This window comes from Monodon monoceros, unplaced genomic scaffold, assembly GCF_005190385.1.
Source record: "Monodon monoceros isolate NGI ecotype Baffin Bay Population unplaced genomic scaffold, NGI_Narwhal_1 Super_Scaffold_19, whole genome shotgun sequence".
NCBI classification, from domain to species: Eukaryota; Metazoa; Chordata; class Mammalia; order Artiodactyla; family Monodontidae; genus Monodon; species Monodon monoceros.
Window position 1 is genome coordinate 8,487,110 of NW_021703775.1, and position 5,964 is coordinate 8,493,073.

At 49.6% G+C, this 5,964-nt stretch overlaps 1 long non-coding RNA gene across 1 annotated transcript; it reads right to left on the minus strand.

Moving 5' to 3' along the window:
* Positions 1-343: 343 nt before the first annotated feature.
* Positions 344-5,482, minus strand: LOC114900901. The gene is made up of 3 exons (XR_003794965.1): positions 5,221-5,482; positions 2,868-3,018; positions 344-1,201 (listed from the first exon to the last, which is right to left on the minus strand). It is a non-coding gene; the product is annotated as an uncharacterized LOC114900901 (long non-coding RNA).
* Positions 5,483-5,964: the final 482 nt, after the last annotated feature.

A 5,964-nucleotide genomic window follows, 5' to 3' on the forward strand; every position in this document is an offset into this window, starting at 1 on the left:
CCTCGCGAGGCCACCTCCTCCCTAGAGCCCTGTTCCCTCCCCGGCTAACACGCCCCACCCCAAACCCCTTCAAGTCAAGCCCTCGCTTGGGCCTTCAGGCCATGCCCCTCACGGGTGTCTTCGGCCAGGTCCCCCCACCCCTTGATTCGGACCCTTGGCTTAGGCCACACCCCTTCTTTGCATCTCTGACCTCAGATCTCGCTCCCGTCCTCGCCCTTCCTAGTGCCGCTGAGACGCCCCCGCCAGCGTGCTCGTGGCTGGGCTCCCCCACTGCCCCTTCTGCATCCCCTGACTGGCACCACAAGACAGTGTGCATCCTCTTCAGGTCGAGGCGAGAAGGCATGAATCAGACCTGGAGCACGTGGACCTGAGGGGCCGCTGTGGCCGCACGTGTGGCGGAACACATTCTCCCCCAGCCTCAGGACCCTCCCTTCCGGGGGGGGGGGCGGGGGGCGGGGCAGCGTCCTTCTCTCTGGACCCTGCCTTCCAGTGTAGGGGCGAGAGTTGCCTGAGCTGCAATGGCTGCTCTCTTGAGCCTGCAACACCAACTTGAGTCCCCCGCTTCTCACCTTTCTCCTCTGGACCCCAGCCCTCAGACCCCTGGCCCCTTTGGCCATGGGGACAGAGAGGCATAGACCGACTACCAAAGGGCCTCAGCCAGCTGCCTGCCATGTCCTCAGAAACCTGCGAGGGCCATGCCTGCTGATTCGAGTATCTTTGGTTGCCTCATGTATTTTGATATTGTCTGTATATGGGGTGTTCAATTCATATCTGTTCAGTGAACGGCTGAGAAAATGAAGCACTGCTTTAATAAATGAATCCATTGTGTGTCAGGTCAGTCTTTGGGGAAATGTGCTAAGTCTCCTGTACTAGTCATTAACGCCATTACCATTATGAGCATTCTGTGGTCAAAATTTTCTTGGTCCATTCAAAGTTGAGAGGAAAAGGTAAACATTTTGCAGGGTGCACCTCACAGCCAGAAATCCAACTGCCTCTCCACGGAGTCCGGATGGAGAATCGCCTCGCATCACGGCTTTGGGTGCTGGTTGGCTGGCCCCATCACCTGGCTTAGACACTGGAATGTAACTTCAACTGTTCCTGTTTTCCTCCATGTTTTCTGGTCTTCTTTTCTTGAGACTTTTGCCACCAAGTCTTTCCATTCATTATAAAAATATTGTAGGTCATGTTTGCTGGAGGAGATCTAAAACAAAACACACAGGAACTGTACTGCACAACTAAATGTGTAGCAATTCCTACCGGCTACTCCGTGGGGGGAAATAGAGGCTGATGTTTCTGAGGGGTGAGGACTCTATGTACTTCCCATCAGGAAGGCTTGTCGTGTGTGAACCTCGGGGCACCACAGAGTCTCTGGGAAAATCCTTTCCCACCACGTTCTCATAACTAACGCAGGCTCTCCACAGCTTTGATTCATCTCTGTGGGATGGAGCCAGTCTTCACCACTTCACCCCGCCCCGCTGCACCACGCAGCTTGCAGGATCTTAGTTCCCTGACCAGGGATCGAACCCGGGCCCTCCGCAGTGAGAGCGCAGAGTCCTAACCACTGGACTGCCAGGGAATTCCCCTTCACCACTTCTTTTGATACCTCTGAGAGACACGGAAGGGAAATGGTGAATCCGATGGATAAGCCCCAGTCAGAACCGTGAAGCCGATCAAACTTATTTCCAAGAGGGCTTTAAATCTTCTCTAACTTCTGCCATATTCAGGATTCCCCTTTCGCTTCAGGGGACCCACTGCTCTCTCTCTGCTCTCCCAGAAAGCTGGGTGGGAGGCGATGGTGGCTGGCCGGAATGGGTTACCCCTCCCGGGAGCCTGGCATTTTCAAGGACACTTAGGGAAAGCAATGCAACTCTTGTGGGGAAATTTAAATACTGCAGAGTTTGGCAGGGATGCGATGGGGGGTGGACACTTCACCCCTCATCACACACCACGGCCTCCTTTCTCTGTGGACAGGCCGAGGACCCAACACAGTGCTGGGCAGGACGTGAGGGGCCTTGGAGAGCTGCTTTTCCCCGTGATCAGGAATGTGGGTCCCAAGGGATACAGACCAAGGCACATAATTTCGAGGTGCAATTACTGCAAATGCATAATCTTGTAAACCCTTTGCTTTCTAGTGCCTGCTCCTGGTTAGAGCCACTGTGCTTGAGCCCTCTCATCAGGGGGATAGTTGAAGTACTTAACAAGTGGTACAGACATACACTGACTATTGAAAATGGCCACTGATGGAGCAGAGCCCTGGAGGCCCTCTCACCGCACCCCTCCGCCCCTCCGCACCAGCCATTAACCCTTCACTTGCTGGGTCACGGGGAAGACTGGGAAGTGTAGGGAGGTCCTGGGAAGGGGCTGTTTACCAACCAACAGAGGCGTCTTTCAATATTCTAACCATCAGCGCGGTGTAGCAGTGTGAACGAGCCGAATGTCAGCCTCCTCTCCTCTCCTCAGCCTCATCCGTCCCCACACACCTGGAGCTATACTTTGCCTTTCTTTTCTACATCCATATTCCTGTTTTCCAATCTTCCAGCCAGAGGCTGTACCATCTCGTCTTTCAGTGGTCCTCAGTATGGGAAGAGGTGCGGCCTCACCTCTGGTGGCCTTCAGAGGCAAGGATGGCCCAAACCAGGAAACCCTGAACCCAGCTGTGCATCAGAACCACAAGGCAGTGTCTGAAAACCAATGGCCTGGGTGATCTGCACGTCTAGGAGGCATGTCAGCTGATGCTGACGCACAACCAGGCTCAGAGGTCCCCACTGTCCTCCTAAACCCTCCTAAATCAGAGGAAATTTGGGGGCAACGTTGGTACAAAAATCTGTGAGTTCTTGGAAGGAAGGCAGGCACTAAGAGCTACTCACAATGGCTGTTTCTTCCTGATGTACGTGACCAACGCCAGCAGCAGCGACACTGTGGCCGTGAGGATTCCTGCCACCGAGACAGCGGCGATGCTGATGTCCCTCTGCAGAAAGTGCAGAAGCTGTGCGCATGGCATACTCCTGCTTGGAACATCTAAATGAGAAGACGCACGGCCGAGTAAACAGAGAGCGACGACCCTGTACGCCTTTGTAGGGACACCTGGTTGGTTCTGCTTGGAGCCAGAATGAAAACCTTAGCATCTTAGCTGCTGGTTCCACAAGTCCTCTTGGGGAATAAACTGGCTGTGTTTAGGAAAAGACATTCCTAACCTTTGATGGTGGAGGTGAGATGCTGAGGGTATGAGCTGGCAAACAGCAAAGCAACCAGTTTGGAGGAGGTGAGGAGAGGAATAGAGGAGAGTGAAGATGGAGGGAAGAGACGGGGCCACTACAGGAGGTGAAAAGTCCCACTACAATGGCTTTTAAGAAAAATGGAATCACCCAACACAGCCATAAATAAATCTAAAAAAAGAAAAATGGAGTCAACAGCCATAAAAAAGAGAGAAATAATGCCATTTGCAGCAACAGAGATGGACCTAGAGATTGTCATACTGAGTGAAGCAGGTCAGACCAGGACAAATATCATATGGTATCGCTTATATGTGGAATCCAAAACAACGATGCAAATGAACTTATTTACAAAACAGAAACAGACTCACATAGAAAACACATTTATGGTTACCAAAGGGGAAGGGGTGGAAGGGAAAAATCAGGAGTTTGGAATTAGCAGATACAAACTACCATATACAAAACAGATAACAAGGTCCTACTGTGTAGCACAGGGAACTATATTCAATATCCTGTAATAAACCATAATGAAAAAGAATCTGAAAAAGAATATATATGTATATGTATGTGTGTGTGTGTGTGTGTGTGTGTGTGTGTGTTGTGTGTGTATATATGTATAGGTATATTCTGAATCACTTTACTGTATACCAGAAACTAACACAATATTGTAAATCAACTATGCTTCAAAAAAAACAAAAATGGAGTCAAGTATTCAGTCTGAAGCTTTCACAGGGCAGTGATACAACCTCTTCTCTGCTGTCCCTCATCCCTCCTCCCCCACCCCCAGCTCCAGGTAATTCTGCCATATACATTATCTGCCTCGGGTGTGTAGGTCTGGGGGAATTTCAAGACATAAGGCAAACATGATGCCAAGATGATCCCAAGCTTTTTCAACCCTTTAGGGACTTGTAGAAAGCTTGAGGGTAGATTTGGAATGCCACTGCATGTGGGCTTGGGAATACTGTACAAGGCAATCTTAGCTAGATCTCAAAGGAAGAAATCGTCAGCTGCCACTGGGGACTCAGAGCTTCTGTTACCCCATTTGTAATGTGACCCCAAAAAGATAAAGGAGTCAGGGAAATGGGGCACAGAGGTACAATGATAGGAATCAGATGTGGAGAGCTGCTGAGGGGAGCCTAGTGATGCAGGCAGGACATACTGGCCAAGGGCCTTCTTGGGTTATGGGGAGAAAACTGGGGCACGTCCAACTTCCCACCTTCATCGATGCTATGTCAAGAGGCAGCAGCATCAAGCAACTTTAAGGGCTCTGTTGGAATAATTCAGCATTTAATTTCTTAGAGTTAGGAAGTGACAACCAGGTATAATTCTGTTAGTGGGTAGCTACATGGAGGGAGCGTCCTGGACTTGGTACCAGCACGTTGCCATGATGGCAAGTTTCTACTCACTCTGAATGGGCCCAGCCTCAAGTAATCCAAGGATGAAGATCAAGGACTAGGTTAACCTTTGGCATTTAATCCCTCCTGTTTGGCAGAAAGCATCAGTGCTCAGTAATGTCAAGGACTGTGATTATGATGCCCATGTTATGGATGACCCTGGCTTGTAGAAACAACATCAAAGCAGCATCTTTGGACTTCCCTGGTGGCGCAGTGGTTGAGAGTCCACCTGCCAATGCAGGGGACACGGGTTCGTGCCCCGGTCCGGGAAGATCCCACATGCCGCGGAGCGGCTGGGCCCGTGAGCCGTGGCCGCTGAGCCTGCGCGTCCGGAGCCTGTGCTCCGCAATGGGAGAGGCCACAACGGTGAGAGGCCTGCGTACCGCAAAAAAAAAAAAAAAAAAAAAAAAAGCAGCATATTTTTGAAAGGGTGGGTGCCAAATTCCTAGAGTTGGTTTAATGCATATTCTTAACTGTAGATCATATGCTTTCATGGGTAAATTAAAGGTGTGCTGACATCTAGTCCATTAAAACACCGTGAAAGGCAAACAGTTGCATTCTGAAGTCATCCATATGTAGGCACCTTATTTAGCTCACACTCTATAGATTATTACCTGGACTGATTGCTTCTGGAAGTGTTCCTTTATTTATGGTTGTTAACTGCTCATCACTTACATCCCTGTTGAATAGAGAGGATTCTTTATCCCTCTTCTCCTCTGCAATGTGACCTACAAAAGACAAAAGACAAAATGGGTTCATCTAAAAACACCCAGCAGCTGTGATTAGTTCTGTTTTCATGATGAAAGTAACTGCCTCTAGAGCCAAAGTGAGGAGTTAGGATTTTGGAGAAAGGTCCAAACGGACATCACTGTTTTGTTTTCGTTTATTTTTTTAACCTAACAAATTCCTGGGTAGACTGAGGTGTGGTTCTCACCCTGGAGTGTGCTTCAGAATCACCAGGAGGCCTTGTTAAAACACAGATCGCTGGGCTCCACCCCAGAGTTTCTGATTCAGGAAGTCTAGGGTGTGGGGGCTGAGAACGCGCATTTCTCACTTTCCCTGAGTGATGCTGCTGCTGCTGGTCAGGGAGCACCCTTACAGGGCTCAGCCAGAACCTTTCAAATAGCTGCTGAGCCTCTCCGACCCCAGTCTCAACTAGTATAAAATAGAAATAATAAGACCTACCTCACTGATAACATAATGTTCGTGAAAACAATTCAGAAACCACAAAATACTATAAAAAAAAATGTTTCTTGAGGTATGTGGCCAAGATGGCAGAGTGGGAAGACCCTGAGCTGATCTCCTTCCAGGGGCACACCAAAGTCACGACTGTTTCCAGAAGAACTGTCTATGAGAAT